Genomic DNA, 20,770 nt, shown 5'->3' on the forward strand with positions numbered 1-20,770 from the left:
GAAAGTTTGATATCCAACCACAAAAATCGAGAGAAACATGAAAAGGTAAATAAGAAACAGAGGGGGAAAGAAAGAAAACTCATAATTTTTAAATTTGCCTTTTTAAGGGCCTCAGTAAGATCTAATTATCTGTATTCCTATGTGGAGAAATGCTATGTATAATTCTCTGTAGTGAACTCTATTCACTATTATAGTATTCACTATTATAGTAATCAGAAGAATAATTCACAGGGAGAGGGTGGAATACTAAGTGGTCTAAGATGATATGGCGGGTGGGAAAGAGGGGGGTGAATAACAGGGGACACCAAGAGAAACTTGAGAGAATAAGAAAAATAGGATATTCTATTACACACAAAGAGGGCATGGGAAGGAGAGGGGACAAATACTATTATAAGAAGGAGATGAAGAGAGCATTAAGAGGTAATAATCAAACCTTACTCTCAGTGTAATCAACCCGGAGAGGGAAGAGTAGCTATACTATCCAGTGGGATATAAAACTCTTATCTAACCCTACTGAGAAAGTCAGAAGGGATAAACTAAGGGGAGCAGGGGAGTGGGGAGGTCAAAAAAGGGAGGGGAGAAGAAGGGGGAGGGAATTCATTAGGCCTTTAAAAACAAAAAGCGGGGAATAATAAGGGAGGGGTAGAAAGGGAAGTTAATCAAGGGAGGGGATAAGGGATAGCGGTTTAATAGCAAACCACTGGTTTAAAAGGAAATAGTTTAAGAAGAAGGGGTAGGAATAGGGGAGGATACGAAAATGTCAGCGAATGCACAACTTATAATTATAACTCTGAATGTGAATAGGATGAACTCACTCATAAAACAGAAGCAAATAGCAGAGTGGATTAGAAACCAAAATCCTCCCATATGTTCTCTACAAAAACACATATGAGGCAGGTGGACATACACAAGTTTAAGGTTCAGGGCTTGAGCAAAATCTTTTGGGCATCAAATGAGAAAAAGAAGGCAGGAACAGCTATTATGATTTCTGACAAAGCCAAAGTAAAAATAGATATGATTAAAAAAGACAGGGAAGGTCATTACATCCTGATTAAAGGCAGTATAAACAATGAGGAAATAACTGCTCAATATGTACACACCAAGTGGCATAGCATCCAAATTCATAAAGGAGAAACTGGCGGAGCTCAAGAAGGAAATAGATAGTAAAACCATAATAGTGGGAGATCCAAATATTCCTCTTTCAGATCTAGATAAATCAAACCAAAAAATAAATAAGAAAGAGGTAAGAGAGGTGAATGAAGTCCTAGAAAAATTAGATTTAATTGATATGTGGAGAAAAATAAATAGGGACAAAAAGGAATACACCTTCTTTTCAGCTGCACATGGTACATTCACAAAGATTGACCATGTAATAGGGCATAGAATCATTGCAAACAAATGCAAAAGAGCAGAGATAATAAATGTAACCTTCTCAGATCATAATGCAATAAAAATAATAATTAGTAAGGGCACCTGGACAGGAAAATCAAAAACTAATTGGAAATTAAATAATATGATTCTCCAAAACCAATTTGTCAAAGAAGGAATCATAGAAACAATCAACAATTTCATTGAAGAAAATGACAATGATGAGACATCCTACCAAACTCTGTGGGATGCGGCCAAGGCAGTACTCAGGGGGAAATTTATATCCTTGAGTGCATATATTAACAAATTAAGGAGGGCAGAGATCAATGAATTGGGCATGCAACTCAAAAAATTAGAAAGTGAGCAAATTAAAAATCCCCAGATGAAAACTAAATTAGAAATACTAAAAACCAAGGGAGAAATTAATAAAATCGAAAGTAAAAGAACTATTGAATTAATAAATAAGACTAGAAGCTGGTATTTTGAAAAAACAGATAAAATAGACAAAGGACTGGTCAATCTAATAAAATAAAGGAAAGAAGAAAACCAAATTGACAGTATCAAAGATGAAAAGGGAGACCTCACCTCTAATGAAGGGGAAATTAAGGTAATCATTAAAAACTATTTTGCCCAATTATTTAGCAATAAATACAGCAATCTAGGAGTTATGGATGAATATTTACAAAAACATAAATTGCCTAGATTAACAGCAGAAGAAATAGAATACCTAAATAATCCCATATCAGAAAAAGAAATTGAACAAGCCATCAAAAAACTCCCTAAGAAAAAATCGCCAGGGCCTGATGGATTCACAAGTGAATTCTATTAGACATTCAATGAGCAACTAATCCCAATACTATACAAATTATTTGATATGATAAGCAAAGAAGGAGCCCTACCAAATTCCTTTTATGACACAAATATGGTACTGATTCCAAAGCCAGGGAGATCAAAAACAGAGAAAGAAAACTACAGACTAATGAACATAGAATCAACAATCTTAACTAGAATACTAGGAAAGAGACTCTACCAAGTGACCAAGAGGATCATCCACCATGGCCAGGTGGGATTTATACCAGGAATGCAAGGATGGTTAAACATTAGGAAAACCATCCACATAATTGACCATATCAACAATCTAACAAACAAAAATCACATGATTATTTCAATAGATACTGAAAAACCCTTTGACAAAATACCTTTGACAAAAGCACCCATTCCTATTGAAAACACTGGAAAGTATAGGAATAGAAGGATCTTTCCTAAAAATAATAAGCAGTATATCCCTAAAACCATCAACAAGCATCATATGCAATGGGGATAAATTAGAAGCCTTCCCAATAAGATCAGGAGTAAAACAAGGATGCCCATTATCACCTCTATTATTCAACATAGTACTAGAAACACTAGCAGTAGCAATTAGAGAAGAAAAAGAAATTGAAGGTATCAAAATAGGCAAGGAGGAGACTAAGCTATCACTCTTTGCAGATGATATGATGGTCTACTTAAAAAATCCTAGAGAATCAACTAAGAAGCTTGTAGAAATAATCAACAACTTTAGCAAAGTTTCAGGATACAAAATAAATGCACATAAATCATCAGCATTTCTATACATTTCCAACACATTAGAGCAACAAGAAGTAGAAAGAGAAACACCATTTAAAATCACCCTAGACAATATAAAATACTTAGGAATCTATCTACCAAAACAAACACAGCAATTATATGAAAACAACTACAAAACACTTTCCAAACAAATAAAATTGGAAAGCCATTGATTACTCATGGGTAGGACGAGCTAACATAATAAAAATGACCATTCTACCCAAATTAATTTACCTTTTTAGTGCCATACCTATCAAATTACCAAAAAACTTCTTTACTAAATTAGGAAAAACTATAACAAATTTCATTTGGAATAATAAAAGATCAAGAATATCAAGGGAAATAATGAAAAAAAGTGTGAAGGAAGGGGGCCTAGCAGTATCAGATATTAAACTATACTATAAAGCAGCAGTCATCAAAACAATATGGTACTGGCTAAGAGATAGAAGGGAGGATCAATGGAATAGACTTGGGGTTAATGACGTCAGCAAGACAGTGTATGATAAACCCAAAGAGCCCAACTTTTGGGACATGAATCCACTATTTGACAAAAACTGCTGGGAAATTTGGAAAACAATATGGGAGAGATTAGGTTTAGATCAACATCTCACACCCTACACCAAGATAAATACAGAATGGGTGAATGACTTGAATATAAAGAGGGAAACTATAAATAAGTTAAGTGAACACAGAATAGTATACTTGTCAGATCTCTGGGAAAGGAAAGACTTTAAAACCATGCAAGAGTTAGAGAAAATTACAAAATGTAAATTAAATGGTTTTGATTATATTAAACTAAAAAGCTTTTGTACAAACAAAAAAAATGTAGTCAAAATCAGAAGGGAAACAACAAATTGGGAAAAAAATCTTTATAACAAAAAACTCTGAAAGGGGTCTAATTACTCAAATATACAAGGAGTTAAATAAATTGTATTAAAAAATCAAGCCATTCCCCAATTGATAAATGGGCAAGAGACATGAATGGGCAATTTTCAGGTAAAGAAATCGAAAGTATCAATAAGCACATGAGAAAGTGTTCTAAATCACTAATAAATAGAGAAATTCAAATCAAAACAACTCTGAGGTATCACCTCACACCTAGCAGATTGGCTAAAATGAAAGAAGGCGAGAGTAATGAATGCTGGAGGGGACGTGGCAAAATTGGGACATTAATGCATTGCTGGTGGAGTTGTGAACTGATCCAACCATTCTGGCTGGCAATTTGGAACTATGCTCAAAGGGCTATAAAAGAATGCCTGCAGCCATACCATTGTTGGGTTTGTACCCCAAAGAGATCATAAATAAACAGACTTGTACGAAAATATTTATAGCTGTGCTTTTTGTGGTGGCAAAAAACTGGAAAAGGAGGGTATGTCCTTCAATTGGGGAATGGCTGAACAAATTATGGTATATGCTGGTGATGGAATACTATTGTGCTAAAAGGAATAATAAACTAGAGGAGTTCCAGGTGAACTGAAAAGACCTCCAGAAACTGATGCAGAGCGATAGGAGCAGAGCCAGAAGAACATTGTACACAGAGACTGATATACTGTGGTAAAATCGAATGTAATGGACTTCTGTACCAGCAACAATGCAATGACACAGGACAGCTCTGAGGGATTTATGGTAAAGAATGCTACCCACATTCAGAGGAAGGACTGCAGGAGAGGAAACATATAAGAAAAACAACTACTTGAAAACATGGGTTGGGGTGGACATAATTGGGGATGTGGACTCGAAACTACCACACCAATGCAACTACCAACAATTTGGAAATAGGTCTTGATCAAGGACACATGACAAAACCAGTGGAAATGTGCATTGGCCATGGGTGGGGAAAGTGCGGGGGGTGAAGGGGAAAGTAGGAGCATGAATCATGTAACCATGTTAAAAATGAATATTAATAAATGTTTAAATTAAAAAAAATAATGAAGTGAATTTAAAAAATAAAGTGAATATGAAGCTGTAACCTATTAACAGAATAAGCCCAGCTCTGAATGACTATATTGGAATATCTGCAGTTGAATTTAGAAACTTTTAGAGGCATTTAGCACCTTTACAAATAACATCCTCAGGATCAGGAATACTGGAAGGAATCCATAACTGGCTCATAAGGGCTGAACTCAAAGACTTCCCAAGGAAGTAGTGGGGGCCCCAGGCTAGTGGAAGGCTAGGCTGAGTGAAGGTAGATGTCCTTGGAGTCCCTGAACCCCAACAGAACCAAGGCCTCTGATGAGCTTTGGAAGGGGCTTCAGATACACTTGGTATGAGCTGCCCTTTGGATTTTCTCATCCCTTTTGCGGTTAAATCTTTTCACATAACTGCTGCTACTCCTGAGCAATCCATCTCCAGGCCTCAGGCACCCTTGTAAGACCCGCAGCAAAGCTGTGGAGAGCTGCCGTCTCTTGTGGTAGATGTTACCTGCTGCCTGAAAGAGAACCAGAATATCAGAGAGTCAGGGCAAGGGTCAGCCAAGCAGATGGTGTGGGGGGGGGGGGGGGGGAAGAGAAGGAGATGTTGGAAAAGAAGCTCATAACGGGATGACGGATTGGTATGATATTTGTGGGGTTCTCTAGTCTGTGAAGACTTCAAAAGTAAAAGACCTGCTTAAAATGCAATTCTGGACCATCCCAGAGATATAGATGTTCCTTGTCCTAACAATGATGCTGTTTCTCATCTGGATTCGTAATTCTCATCCCAACGATGAGGAAAGAAACATCTGTGCAGCTTTAATGACACAAGCTCTCAAGTACAATGGCTTTTATGAAGAAACTGCCCGTTTTTCAGGAACCAAAAAGCAGGAGAGAAAACAGGAAGTTTGGGGGTCTATAATAGGCTGCAGGCCTTGGAGTCAGGGGATGCGGTTGTTCAGATCCAACTCTGGCCATTTAAAAGCTGTATGACCACTGGACAAGGCTCTGAAGCTCTCCCGGGTGACCCTCTAAGTCCTACATGTGGGTTTACGTGAAGGGACTTCCAACATCAACCATGGGCTGCGCTCAGTGGACGCCACAGAAAGAAGAGCCTGAAGCCTCTCCCTTTCCAACTATTCAACCCTGGAGTGAAGTGAGGCACACAGAGACACAAGGTCACCTTTGGGAGAGCTTAGTTACCAAATTTAAAATCTGGATATGTCTTATTGCAGCTGGAGGAATCCAATGCGAGCACGTGAACTCGGAAAAAGAAGCCGTCTGGGGTGACATAGAGGCGGTTAGTCTTATCCAGCCCGTGACTGTTGACCAGCAGAGAGACCAGCTGGACGCCTTCACCAAGCACTTCTATGTCATGGATAATTCCATTGTCGATGTGGAATCTAGAGACCCTAAATTTGTGGCTTAGTGAGATCTGATGAACCCCAAGTTTTAGAAATAGCTTGTAGGCTGGAGACCCCCAAAGCTTGTGCTTGTTCCCTGCTCCCCTGAGAATCCACCCTGAAGGGAATCTCAGGCTAGCAGTTGTAGACTAAATAATGGACCCTAGGGTAAATGCTAAATACCTTTTTGTCTCAGGTAGTCTTCTCCATTGTATAAAAGACCCTTTCCCAGGAAGGCACACCTGGGTAGGGACCATCCTTTAGTATCCATTGTAAGTAGCCCCTTCCCTTACACCCTAGCCTCTAGCTATGATTCCTTTCCCAAGCTTGATTGTAAATCCCATCCTTACCAGTATAATGTCAATCATCTTTCCCAGCCCCTGGATCTTCCCAAATGGTATATAAGTTCCCCAATTTCCTTTGTTCCTTGGAGTCCTCTCTTCCCAGGGGGTCAGGGAGCAGAGCGAAGCAGTGTTCAATCCTGGATTCTGCATAAGGCGCAGCTCTGCATAAGAGGTCAAGTAGCCCTGTTCCCCCTTTCCCTTGATTAAAGAGTGGCTTTATGGCTATTTAATAGTTCTGTGTTTTTTATAATTTAACACCATTCACTGCTACTTTCAAGATTTAAAAAAAAAAAAAAGAGTGTGAAGGAGGAAAAGGAAAGCACAGAACTAATTTCTTCTCGAAATCCCAGATTTTGCCATGGGCTCAACTGGCTGAGTTATGACAGCTGCCTCCCTTCTCCCTTTAATTCTGCTGGAAGACTGGCCAGTCTTGGGGAGTCTCTGATTAAGCATTCAATTTCCTTTCCTAGAAGAGTATGGAGTCAGGAACACTTAGGGCTGAATCCCTCCTCTCACACTGACTGAGCAAGTCTCCTAACTCTCCTAAGCCTCAGTTTCCTATTCTGCAGAAGAGGGAAAATACCTGGTAGTATTGTGTGGAGTGAGAAATTAGTGTGTTATTCTCAAGTTATTAAGCGCTTTTAATGTCTCCAAAAAATTAGTAAAAACCAGCCCCCCACCCCAATCCATTCCTTCTCAAGCTCCCTATAAGACAAGATTACTTCATCCTTCTCCCAGCAATGATGGGCAAACTTTTGAGCTTGGTGTGTCAAAATTCGCCAAAAAAAATGAGCATAACTTGGGTGTTGTGTCACTTCAAGAAAAAACCCATAATTTCACGATATTTATAGTTTAAATAACAAAAATGTATAATTATAACATATAACTGTATTTAATAAACCCAAATAGGTAAGTTAATGTAGGTAGAATTGTTATCCTTAGTGCACAGCGTGTCTACACTACACTACAGCAAATGTTTCATCCTCAGCATGCGACTACATGTCAAAAATGGCTATGCGTGTCAACACTGACACACGTGTCATAGGTTTGCCATCACTTGGGTAGGACAAAATGTTTTGAATGGAGTCTTTTGAGTTTGTCTGGGAATTTGCCCGAGGCAGGCAGGCATCCCAGGCTGGACCCTTCTTAGATCCAGAAGTACCAAATCTTTGGTACCAATCTTGAGTATCCTTTTTGTCATACAAGTCTCTTCCATTATATCTGAGGCTTCTTCCAGGTAGTCCAAAGTCCAAAGGTTAGACTTCAGCCCCACCCAGGTAATCCAGTCCTAACCTCTCCCCTCTCTTTGTATAATACTCCTGTCCTTTATTCTTTAAAATTAAAGCCTGTCTCCGATTTCCAGATCATTTCTTTAAAATGTTAAAATGCTTGAATGTGCCCACTGGGAAGCTATTCTCCAATTTCTTGAAGATGTTAATTAGTTTAACTGTGTCCATTTTAAAGCTATTCAACATTCTGTCTCCAACTATTGTAAAAAAATGTAAAAAAAAAAAATCCCTTCAGGGAGGTTTGATTGTATCAGGATTCTCCTATAAATAAGAGATTTTTCTGTGAATTTTGGGGCCATTGTCTTGGGTCATTGACTTGAGGAAGTGCCCTGCATTTCCCCTATAAATGGGGGATGAGGGCAGGAGCAGGCAGGCTTTTTGTCTTGGGTCAATGGCTTGAGACAGCACACCCTCAACCCCCATTTTAAGTGATGGTTTGTAAGATTTTAGATATTTTATAGGTAAATAATTAAAGTGTGGCAGCCAGGAATCAACAATTCAGATTGATTCCGAAATTAAAATAGACCTAAGTCAGGATCTGGTTTAAGGTAGTTTATTTACAATTAGGAAGGTAAAAGGTAGGGAAATAGAGAGAGGGAGAGAGAAGGTTAGAAGGCTAAATAAATGAGGCTACAAGCCACAAGACCTAGCAATCAGATAGGCTAGAGCCTACTTAAGGTAGAATTTGGAAACGCCAATGTAGGCCCAAGGAAGTCAGTCTAACTTACCCACGTGACAATTCAGAGTAGAAGCTGCCTGAGGTCTCCTCCGAGATCCTTCAGTGCCAAGTTCCAAGCGGGAACTTCCTTAGCAGGAAGTAACCAACATACTTTAAGAGATAGTGTCTTTTGTCACTTCCCGTGGGTCCACCTCTAATTCAAGTGGACAAATGGCAGCCTCTACACTGATTTGGACTGCCCAAAGGGCAGTCCCTTGTTCTTGATTTGTTACTTATTGTCATATGTGGGTAACTCCATCCCCCTCCCCACTAAGGGAGGTGGGGATGACATCATCTCGGGTAGGTAGAGTTTTGACTATGAATGGGCTAGAGCTAATTCCATTAACACAGGTTTTCCCTAGTCATTTTTTTGAGAGGCACAAATTATTTTTCTCACTTCAAAACTTTTTTTTTTAACATTTATTAATATTCATTTTTAACATGGTTACATGATTCATGCTCCTACTTTCCCCTTCACCCCCTGCAATCCCCCCACCCATGGCCACTGGTTTTGTCATGTGTGCGTGATCAAGACCTATTTCCAAATTGTTGGTAGTTGCATTGGTGTGGTAGTTTCGAGTCCACACTCTCAATCATGTCCACCCCGACCCATGCGTTCAAGCAGTTGTTTTTCTTATATGTTTCCTCTCCTGCAGTCCTTCCTCTGAATGTGGGTAGCATTCTTTACCATACATCCCTCAAAGCTGTCCTGTGTCATTGCATTGCTGCTGGTATAGAAGTCCATTACATTCGATTTTACCACAGTATATCAGTCTCTGTGTACAATGTTCTTCTGGCTCTGCTCCTTTCGCTCTGCATCAGTTCCTAGAGGTCTCTCCAGTTCGCCTGGAACTCCTCTAGTTTATTATTCCTTTTAGCACAATAGTATTCCATCACCAGCATATACCATAATTTGTTCAGCCATTTCCCAATTGAAGGGCATACCCTCCTTTTCCAGTTTTTTGCCACCACAAAAAGCACAGCTATAAATATTTTCATACAAGTCTGTTTATTTATGATCTCTTTGGGGTACAAACCCAACAATGGTATGGCTGGATCAAAGGGCAGGCATTCTTTTATAGCCCTTTGAGCATAGTTCCAAATTGCCAGCCAGAATGGTTGGATCAGTTCACAACTCCACCAGCAATGCATTAATGTCCCAGTTTTGCCACATCTCCTCCAGCATTCATTCCTAGTCATTTTTAATAATGGTTAAAAAGGGAGCACTTTGTAGTTTTCAAGGTCCCCCTCAATTTCCACTTCACATAGTATCTACCTCACAGGGTTGAGGTGAGCCTCAATCGAGATCATGTAGATTCCAGCTCTACGTCTGGAAAGGATCTCTGATGCCATCTATTCCAACTTCCTCATTTTACAGATGAGGAATCTGAGGTCTGGGAAATGCAAGTGATTTGCTGAAGTACGTATATGTGTATAGGAATGTAAGTGACTTGTCCACAGGTGACATATATCAGAAGTAGATTTAGGGGTAGCTAGGTGGATCAGTGGATTGAGAGCCAGGCTAGAGATGGGAGGTCCTGGGTTCGAATTTGGCCTCAGACACTTCCTAGCTGTGTGACCCTGGGTAAATCACTTAACCCCCATTGCCTAATTCTTACCACTCTTCTGCCTTGGAACCAATACACAGTATTGATTCTAAGATGGAAGGGAAGGGTTTAAATAAGAAGAAGCAGATTTGAACAAGGTCCTCTGATTCTTAGATCAAAGCCCTTTCTATTGAGCCATGCTGCCTCCTCATTTTGCATGCTCTTACATGTAAATGCTAATTACTATCTTGCCTAAAAGTATCTAAAGAATCTAAAAAGAGAGATGAGGAAGATTCTAAAAACAAAGGTGAATACAATTCTAGACAGCCAAGTAGTGAAGGAGACTCTCCATTTGCTGTGTGACCTGAAGCAAGTCACTAAGTTTTCTCATCTATCAAGTGGGGCTAATATTACCAGCTACCTTACAAGGTTCTTGAGGTGTGGATATAATACATGTAAAGCACTATACAAATCTTATTATTGTGTTAGTTAAAATCACCTGGGGTTCTATTTGGAAGGATTGAACCTCAATATAGTATTTGACAAACTTCTGTGGACCTGTGGGGGTCCTTAAAACTACATTTCCCGTGGTCCAACGGGTTTCATGGGTTTCCGGTTTTGGATGATGTATTCAAGGTGAGGGACTGTTTGAAATTAGGGGGAAGTGACTTGGAACTTCCTCTTTAGTTACCTGAGCTCGAGGAGAGTAAATGGCTGAGGTGAGGTTGGAATAGGTTTTTTCTTACAGGCGCGTGGTCAGTTTATCTCTATCAGCATGGCTTTTATTAAAATACTATTCTCCCTTATGATCTCGACTCTCATCATTTTTAATCATAGCATTATCGTAATCATTCTATTTCTCAAACTGCCATTCTGTTTGCATTTGATTCTGAAAAGTTACCATCTGGGTCTTAACTAGATTGAAAATGATGCTTCAAAAACAAATCCTACCAGGTTCCAATAGTTTTAACAGCATTTAGGGGGAATTGGTTTGCTACAATAGTGAAAAACATGAATTTTTAAGCATCTCTAGGCTCTTAATAATGCAGCTATTTGGAAGAAAAGGGGGAAGACTTTATAGATTGCTTCTTTGACAGTAGATAAGGCTGAAAAAGAAAATTATCATTCTCAGCCATAGAAGAGCAGCAAGGTACAGAAAACTACTAGGGATTGGACATTTGATAGATTGGACAACTGTCAACTTTAAAAAAAACAGAACTACTAGAATAGTTACATTAGAACAAGTCCTTAATCGGGACAAGGGAGACAAATGATCACAGATACCACAGAGTCAACTCAGCCCTGGGATGACAAAGTCTCAGGAAAGACTAACAGTAATTAATGTAATTACTGGAAATTTACATTGAACTGTAGAACTGGAGATACTTTAGGGAGTATAAGAAAGGAAGGACTACAGAATGTTTTGGGATAGATGACATAGCCAGAGGCCAGGATACCTGGGAGCCTAGATACAATACCAGAAACTAAGAAGACAGAAAGGGTACCCAAGATTAGATTCTATCAGCTAATCTTGTTTAGGGAGATCCTCTGAGAGTGAAGTACCTTCTTACAAATTCAGTTCTTCAGGACACAGGATTTAGGCAAAACTTTTTTATAGTCAATTCAGCAGGTTCAGTTGAGTTCTTTTTTTTTTTTTCTTTTTAGCCTCTAGGAAAGGAAATAACTAAGATGAAGCCATATGACCTTGATCTTAACCTAGAAGCTGGATGGGACTTAGGATCCCATCTAGTCCATTCCCCACGTCTTACTAAAATGGAGTGGGCACTGGTCCTTCACAGAGTGTTAAGTCCCATACCCTAACAGGAGGTGCTTGTTGATGCTGTTGTCCTATGGTGCAGCTACCCCATGAGATGGCCATGGGTTTCTCAGTTCCAAGGCTGTGGCCTTGTAAGAGTTGGGGCTGTGCTCCATCCAAGGTCAGAATCTGGCCTTCCTCAACTTGTTCTTTCATTCCTCCTGAGCCTGGGGCTTCTCCACTGGACATGAGGAGAGAATCTGTGTGAAGAAAGAATCGAGATACTACTGGAGAAGAGAGAAACAAAAACCAGTCTGGGCTAAAGAAGAGGGAATGGAAAACAGAGAAGGTATGCTGGAGAATAGAGAACCCAAAATAGAGAGGCCATCCTGGAGAAACCTGAGGGATTATGCTAGGGAACAGAGAGAACCAAGAGACCACTGGAGAAAACAGAACCTAGAACATAAAGTCTGTGGTGAAGAAGAGAAAACTCAGAATATAGAGACTATGCTTGAAAAAAAGAAAGAAGTAGGGGACTATGCTAATGAGGCCACTGGAGAAGATAGAACCAAAAATAGGCTGAGCTGAGAACAGAAAGAACTTAGAATTTTGAAGGTCTGTTATAAATGAGTGAACCAAAAACAGTGTCTGTGCTGGGGAAAAGAGAGAACTGAGAATAAGAGCCTTGGCTAGAGAAGAACGAGAACCAAGAACTGAAAGTCAATCTGTCCTAATAAAGAGAAGCAAGAGTTTATACAACAGAATAGAGAACTAAGAATCTGTGGTGCAGAAAGAGAACCTAAAGTCTCTACAAGGAGAAGAGAGAGGCCCGAGAGAGTCAGCTAGAATAGAGAAAGGTGTCAGAGAGGAGAAAAAGCCAAAATTCTGAGGCAGGTTTACTGCTCCCCCTAAACCAAACTATACTCATAACTCCCAAACAAGTACCTCTTCTGTACCATCTTTATACTGTATACTGTGAAGAAGCAGAAGGTAGGTAGAACACAGTAGGTTCTAGAGTCAGTGGATCAAGTCCTACTTCTGATGCTCACTTGCTGTGTGACCTTGACTTTCCTGGACTTCAGTTCCATCATCTATTAAATGAGGGTATTGGGCTAGATGACCTCTAAGTTCCCATCTAGCTTTAGATCTATGAACCAATGCCTGGGATTTTTTCCCTTAACTGCTTAAAAGGCAAAGCAAGTTTCCCTGAAATTCTCTTCCCTCAGTGCCTACAAATCAGGAATGACATTTTCTCTCTCAGACCTCAAATAGTATTTATTCCTCCCCCATAACCCCACCTTCCTATATAGACTATAAGCTCCTTGGGGGTGGTATCTATTTCATTGTTTTTTTGTCCTTCCTGTTGCAATTAATAAGTGCATATTGATTGACCTGAACCTTCTATGCAGTTATCACATATGCATTATGCTCTGTCTTGTATAATCCTTTAGTTTTCCTTTAGTTGTTGATTTTCAACCCTCATTCCTAGAACCTAAGTACCATGAAAGCAGAGACTCCATCTTATCTAAAAGTTGTATCTCCCTTAGTGCCCATGTGAGAGAAAAATCCCCCTTCCCTCTTCTATGAAGATTAGATTTTAAGGTTAGAGTAGTCTTGAGATAATCATAATTGTAATTCTAAGATAGCATAAGTCATGATTTTAGCAGGCTTTTATGAATATTCTGGTATAAGTATTAGGGTTTTGCTTTTGCCTTGAAGTAGGTCCCATCCTTCAAAGTTTCTGTATCAGGCACCCCAAAGTTGCTATATCAGGCTAACTTGTGATCCATTATACATCCGGATGCCTGACCTTTAGTTCAGAACTGGGTACTGCCCGACACCCCTCCTCCCCCAACTCTTATCTTGTGCATTATCACCCCAGGTATATCCATTCCCCCCTTTCCAACAAGTGATTCTTAAACCATTGTCAAATGACTTTATCTACCCATGAGAAGTATTTCCAGATTACTTCAATCAATCCACATTTATTTTTGTCACTGACCTGGACTATTTTTGTACTGGTATAGAAGTTGTCTAATGCTTTGGGGGATAAAAGAAGGTCTCTCACAATGCTCTGGGTCCTCTGGTCATGACCAGGTGTCAAGCTTTGTTGTGGGACCAGCCCTCCCATAATAAACTTATCTTTCTTTATGGCTTGGATATTTTGCTTATCATTTGCATATCTGTGGGTAGAAAAAATTACAAAACACCCAACAGTTGTTTTTTTAATGGCTGAATGAAACTTTCCAACCCTGCAGCCTTCCATAACCAGGGATATTGGGTTGTTCCAGACATTTGTCTCTGGGAGTTGTTTTCTGACCTTTTTGATGAAAAAATCTCAATTCTTTGGGTCCCTTCTTCAATACATCTAAAACATCTGCCTCTTACTTAAATGACAGTTTATCCAGAATGCCCAATGAATGAATGCCATGGGATGGGGATAGGAATTGGGAAAATCTCCTGCTTTGGATGGACAGCAAACTAATTGTTTAAATATCCTCTAATAACCAGAGGTATTTGGATTTCCCATCTCTATTGATCCTGTTCTCCTCAATGCTCCATAAAGGGATCTTTATTAGGATTTTTGTATCTCTCTTATTCATAAACTTTCAAACTAAAAAAAGACCTATACATCTTGTCTTGGCCATGTTTACATTCTCCTCTCCCTTTTTTCAGGGATTGAGAAAAAAGGGCCTTCAGTGGTATGAAGTAAACACCAAAAAATTAATTGGTTTTCACCAGATCTTGTGAATGGGTGGTTGGTAGGCAGAGAATAGGCCAGCTCTGAGGCTAATCATCTTGTCCTCCTTCCCACTAACCTAAGAGACTACGATGTAACAGGCACAGGAACAGGAATTTTCTTTAACTTTCTTTATCTTTCTTTCCTTCTTCCTTTCCTTCTTCTTTCCTTCCTTCCTTTCTTCCTTCCTTCCTTCCTTCTCTTCTCTTTCTTTCTTTCTTTCTTTCTTTCTTTCTTTCTTTCTTTCTTTCTTTCTTTCTTTCTTTCTTTCTTTCTTTCCTTCTTTCTGTTGTTGTTTCTTCTTGTGTTTCTTTTTCTTTCTTCTCTTTCCTCTTCCTTTTATTTTTGGACTTTTTTGGGGACATTCTCATTCCTTTATTTTGAAGCATTTCAAAAGGGTACAGGACCCTTTTGCAAACTTTCCTTTGCAACCTTGATCATCTCTTTAAAAATCACCTTTCTCCAGCAATAATAGCCGATTTTATCTCTTGTTTTCCAAAGGAGTCAATTTTGACTCAATATGTTAAATATTTTTGCCAGGCACAGCTGAATAAAGCCTCAGGCTCAACTATCACCATCTGTTGTCATGGGAGAGATTAATATTTGGGTTAAATGCTCCTAAACTCATTCAATTTCCATGTGGAAAAATAATCTAAAGTCGATTGCCCTGTGTGGTTACAGAAGCTATTTTTCCAGGAGACATGGAATCAAAGGAAACATCCAAAGGAAAACAAAAACACCTTTTCCCTAGAAACTGCTTCTGCCTCCCTTTATTGCCAACATCCTGTATTTTCATCTCATCCATGAAATGTGATTTTAAGGAGAGATGGATCTCTGGTCTTCTCGGAGACCAATGGGAAGAGTGAAGATGTTTTCAGATCTCTCCTGACTCTGCTCCCTTCCCTTTCTACTTAACCCCTGCTTGTGTCATTCAGATATAATAATAGTGATGGGGTCATAAATATGGCCATGTCAAATAACTCATCCTAAGCTGGATTCTGTTGATTTTTGAGACAAGTGAATTTCACAGCTATGAAGATATTTCTCTTATTGGAGGAAACTAGAGGCTGAAGCAAAGTGGTCCCATCTATTTCAATCCACTTTGTGATTTTTTCTAAATTCAAACTGTAAATTAAAAGTGTAGGAGTGTGGAGATCTGAAACAAAATGGGCTGGAATATTCAAGTTTCTTTACAATGAGGTGGTACATACTCCTAGCAGTGAAAGAAAAAGAAACTGGATTTTTCGAAGAGTAGAGCAAAACAGACTTGAGCAAATGTTCAGAGGCAGTAATACAGTCCAGGTTGAACAGCAGATCCATTGATGGAAGAATTACTGTGACTTGGCCCCAAAAGGGCTGTTGGTACTGGCCACATGATATGACCAATCAGTGCTTAGAAGTGACTTCTGTCAGACTTAGGAATTCCTCCTTTGGTGGCATATGCTTTATAAAGCCTCTTCATGTATCACAGGGCTTTTAACTCAGGCTGTAGCCTAGGTGCCCCAGAAAGATGGTGGTTAGCTCCTTGAGGAGCAATGCCAGGAGACCAGGACTCTTTTCTCTATCTAGAGGTTGATCTCAGGGCAGAGGTTTAGCTTCAAGGGAGGCTTCCCCACTTGTTAAAGTCCTAGCTTCGGTCTCAAAGGTTTGAGACCTAAGGCTAAAGGAGGAAAATATCTAAAGTAGGAAAAGTAAAGGATAAATCTGTGGGTCATTTCCACAGCTAGGGGAGCTTTAACAAGTCTTCTAAGACCTTCCCAGGGATTCGTCTCCACTTTCCCTGGAATTTACAGTAATTTCTTTCTACAGTAATTAATTTACAGTAGAATGCACCAGCTGCAGCCTGAACCCACAGGCACCTCTCGGGAGGCTTCCCTGGAGGCATAACTAGAGCATCCCATTCTCGAGGAACACACACGCTCCCCCACCAAGTCACAGCCTGAGAGCTCAGCTGAGAGCCAATTGCGGACAGCTCCCGCAGGGCCACTGCGACCCGCCTGGAATGCCAGTCCTGCGTTTGCATTCTGGGCGCCTACCCTGTGCAAAGGTCTCGAGAGGGAGGCAGCTAGGCAGCCAGGCAGTCGGCGATCCCTTTTCAAACACGGGGCTGCTGGCCCTCCGCTGATGGGGCCGCCACTTAACATGCAGCCTTTCCTCTAGCTCTTCCCACTGCTCTCTCCTCACATCAGTGCCGCGGACAGCCTGGAACGAGCGAGCGTCTCTCTCCTAAGAGGCTGCCAGGGGAAAACACACTGGACACAGGCTGGGCTTCATTCTCCCGGAAAAAAAAGCCTCAAGAGAGCCTGCCGGTCCTTCAGCTCCTCAGAACTCCTTGCCTCTGTCTCCCTCTTTCTCAGGACGCGCCACCTTTCATCCTTCTTACCTTTTCTCTCTGTCCCTGGGGTTTCTGAGGATGATCCAATGAGCAGACAGAGAAGCCAGAAAGCTCTCTCTGATGGCATTGTGAAGAAGACCACTTTGGCAGTCTCTCAAGCTGAGCTTTCAGCCTTTGCCTTCCTCCCTCAGCTCTGCACCCCCGTTCATGCTAATGAGGGGTAGCCTTTGGGAAAACTGGGAATCATTCACTGAACCTACCACTGGAACGAGAGCAAATTGCTAAGTGACACCCCCCCCCCACTTACCTTAGATGAACTTACAAGCCATTGGGGGAGATCCAGAAAGGCTTCATTCAGGAGGTGGTGCTGATAATTAAACCTATGGGAGCGGATGAGTTCACCAATAGAGAGAGGACAGGATAGGAAAGGAAAGGTCAGAACTTTGGGAAATATCCACCATTATAAGGTAGGAAAGTGATATGAAGTCAGTAAAGAAGACTGAGAAGTGGTTAGACAAGTAGAGAACCAGGAGAGATCAGTATCCTGAAAACCCAGAGGATGGAGTGTCTAAGATGAAGGGTGATTAAAGTTGTCCAGTGTAGCAATAGGTTGAGAAAGTATAAGGCCTGAAGAAAGAAAGTGATCAATAAATGGACTCTTTCCCCATCCTCAACTAACAAACTTGCTCTCGGTAAGCAAAGGTCCTGAGAGGGAGACAGACAGGTAGCCAGGCAGTCAGCAATCCCTTTTCATACATGGGGCTGCTAGCTCTCCACTGATGGGGCTGCCACTTAACATGCAGCCTTTCCTCTAGCTCTTCCCACTGCTCTTTCCTCACATCAGTGACCCAGCCACCCTGGAATGAGCAAGTGTCTCTGCTAAGAGGCTGAAGACTTTTATAAGGAAGAGATAAGGTTGTAGGTTTGCAAAGGACAGAGGCATGAGACCAACTGGAAAAAGATTCCGGAATGCTGCAGAAGAAGGTTAAGCTAAAACTCAGAGACTGTTGGGGGTCTGGCTCTCTCTGTATATGAACCTGGAGGGAGTAGATGTCAAGTCTTGAGGGTTTGATCCTTTCCTTTTTTCTGCCTGTGTGCTGTCCTTGTGTTGTGTGTCCTTGAAGAAGATCTTAAGAGACTGTCATTCTCCTGTAACAACATCAAGCTGTCAGTAAGCAGAAGAAACTTTTTTTGGATCTGGGACCTTTCCCTGGGCCCTGCCAAGCTTTCCACAGACCTCTACCTCAATACTAACTAAGAGCGTTTAATGCAGGTTAGCTAAAGCAAGGACTGGGATTTTTAGGTGAGAGAGGAGAGGGATTAGAGTAGACCAACATCTCTTTGAAGACTATGAGGAGACATTTAAATTTGGGGGACTTTAGGTAGTGGAAATTAGCATCAGGGTTATCCTATTCCCCTTTTAGCCTTTCCCTATTAAATTAAAATACTTTTTTATTTACTGAGTGGTCTGGGTGTAGATCTCAGACCAGGCTCTGTCCTGGTCAGAGTTAACTGTTGACCTTCAACTCACAGTGTGATATCTTGCTACTGGCCCAATTACATCCATCTCATCCTATCCCCAAAATCAACCTAATATAGTTTCCTAATGCCATTTGGCAAGCCAGCTAGGAAACTATTGAAAACAATGTTTTGGCAAGGCTGAAAAGATGTAGTGGGATAACAAACAGTCCAGCTCTTCAGATAAATATTTGCAATAATCAGTTCTGATGTTTAGTGGATCTGTGTTTTTATCAGGACAAATATCTGTGGAAGAAATATCCTGTGTAGTGGAGTGAGCTAAGAATTCCCTATCAACCTGTTGAGGTTACAAGGCAAGTTTGGGACCAAGATTATTTTTCCCAGGGAGGATGTGGGGAATGACTTATAGGCACTTGTAAAGTCAATTACATCTGATTTAAGATGAGCAATTAAATCTCACTTAATTAGGAATAAACTAGTGGACTTCTACTTTCTGTGTTGACTGGGGATGAATTTGTTGGTTAGTAAGAACCTGGGACGGAGTCACCTCATTTTGCTGGGCCTAATCAAAAGGGGCAATTTCCACGGTAAGTCTCCTTTTCCTTGTTTAGATGGATTCAGAGTACTGGAACATAAGAAACCTCTGAGTGAACTTTGGTCCCCAGGGAGCTAAAGATACTCTACCCTACCCCAAGAACCAATTGATCACCTCACCCTCATCCCTAATAACAGCACCTTTTTGGTCCAAGAGATGACATCAGCCAGGGCCACTGGTGAAATATGGAAATCTCCTGGACCCTGAATGACAATGTTCTAGAAAAGCAGTAACCAAGATATGGAGCAGTTGCTTATGATTTCAAGCAGAAAGGAGAGCCACATGGCCAAATGGTGGGAATTCTTTAAACCTGGCCTTCTAGAAAAAGAAGGGAAATTCCTGAACAGCAAGAGATTTTGGGTGGTCTATTATTTCCAGGGGAAGTATAAGTCCTTATTATAATAGCATATATTTGGGGGTTTATGTCTTTGAGGTGAAAATGGAATGTGTCAGAATTTCAGAGATCTGCCTCTTCAGCAGGCCTGTATTTGTTCCCCTTCTCAGGGGAGTCCTAACCATAGAGTGAGAAAATAGGGGACTGAAGGTTTAATTTAATTAAATAAAGCATAATTATTAAGTACCTACTCTATGCTAGGTGTGAGAGAGGCAAGGACAAAAAAGAAATGGTCCTCAAGAAGCTTATAGTCTACTGGGAGAGGGGATCATAGGTTTATAGAAAATTAAACATAAAATATGTGCAATGAAATTTCTAGAAAGAAAAACTGGGTGGAATGGGAAGAATTGGGATTTGCAAGTGGCATTTGATCTGAGCCTTGAAGGTGTCAACCTGCTATCTTCCTAGGTGTCTGGCCCCAGACTGGAGTCAAACTGAGTGAGAGAGACACCAGAACCAGAGGGAGAGGTTTACTATATTGTTCTCAGTAGAATAGCATGTGAACAGGAACTCATCTCCTAGAGAAAGGAGCCTACCAGATACTGGACTAGCTAGCTTTTATTGTTCAAAGAAGACTACCATAGTTTAGGGGTGTGAAGATAGGATTAACTTTCCCTTGTCTACTTTTAAATTTAATCACCAGAAGCATATACACCCTACTAAATGCCTAAGTGGGAGAGCTCCGCAACCCATGTGCTAAAGTGGGTGACAACTCAGAAATAAATGACCGACAGTCCTAAGCAAAATTATAGATGGCAATTGGTCCCTGTAAAGTGAAGAAAAGGATAGGCAGTGATGTGGAAAAAGCACTATAAAAACCCTGAACTTCCTGTCCAAATGGACTTTCTCCTTTGAACTTGGCGTTGGAGGAGCTCCAACTTAGAAACTTAGACTGCTTCTGGTAAGACTGTTCTTGGATCTTCCCTTTGGACTACCATGTGGATGAGGGAAAAGACTGACTCCTTTCCTGACTTCTAGAGAGATTAATTGCCTGGAGGAGGCCGCGGGTTATTCACCACTGAGTCCTCCAGCTAAATGGCCCTCCAGCTGAGGTGGAGGGTTAAAGAGCCCTGCCTAGTACAAACCAGGCCATAGTAATTATCTAGTGTGATAGGATAGCTACCTTCTCTAACCACTTTCTCATTTCTCTACTTTACTCTTTCCCTCTAGTTTGTAAATAAAGCTGCTAAAACGTCATTTGACTTGAGATACATTAATTTCAGCAACCACATTCTCTTATATTTAGTCCAACTTTAATTTTTAACCCATAAAGGGGGAAGGATGTGA

General features: G+C 40.6%; 2 pseudogenes; both read right to left on the bottom strand.

The window, feature by feature from the left end:
* Positions 1-5,224: 5,224 nt before the first annotated feature.
* LOC123246230 lies at positions 5,225-9,990 on the bottom strand (annotated as a pseudogene).
* Positions 9,991-15,591: 5,601 nt separating this feature from the next.
* LOC123246231 lies at positions 15,592-16,824 on the bottom strand (annotated as a pseudogene).
* Positions 16,825-20,770: the final 3,946 nt, after the last annotated feature.

This window comes from Gracilinanus agilis, chromosome 4 (assembly GCF_016433145.1).
Source record: "Gracilinanus agilis isolate LMUSP501 chromosome 4, AgileGrace, whole genome shotgun sequence".
NCBI lineage: Eukaryota > Metazoa > Chordata > Mammalia > Didelphimorphia > Didelphidae > Gracilinanus > Gracilinanus agilis.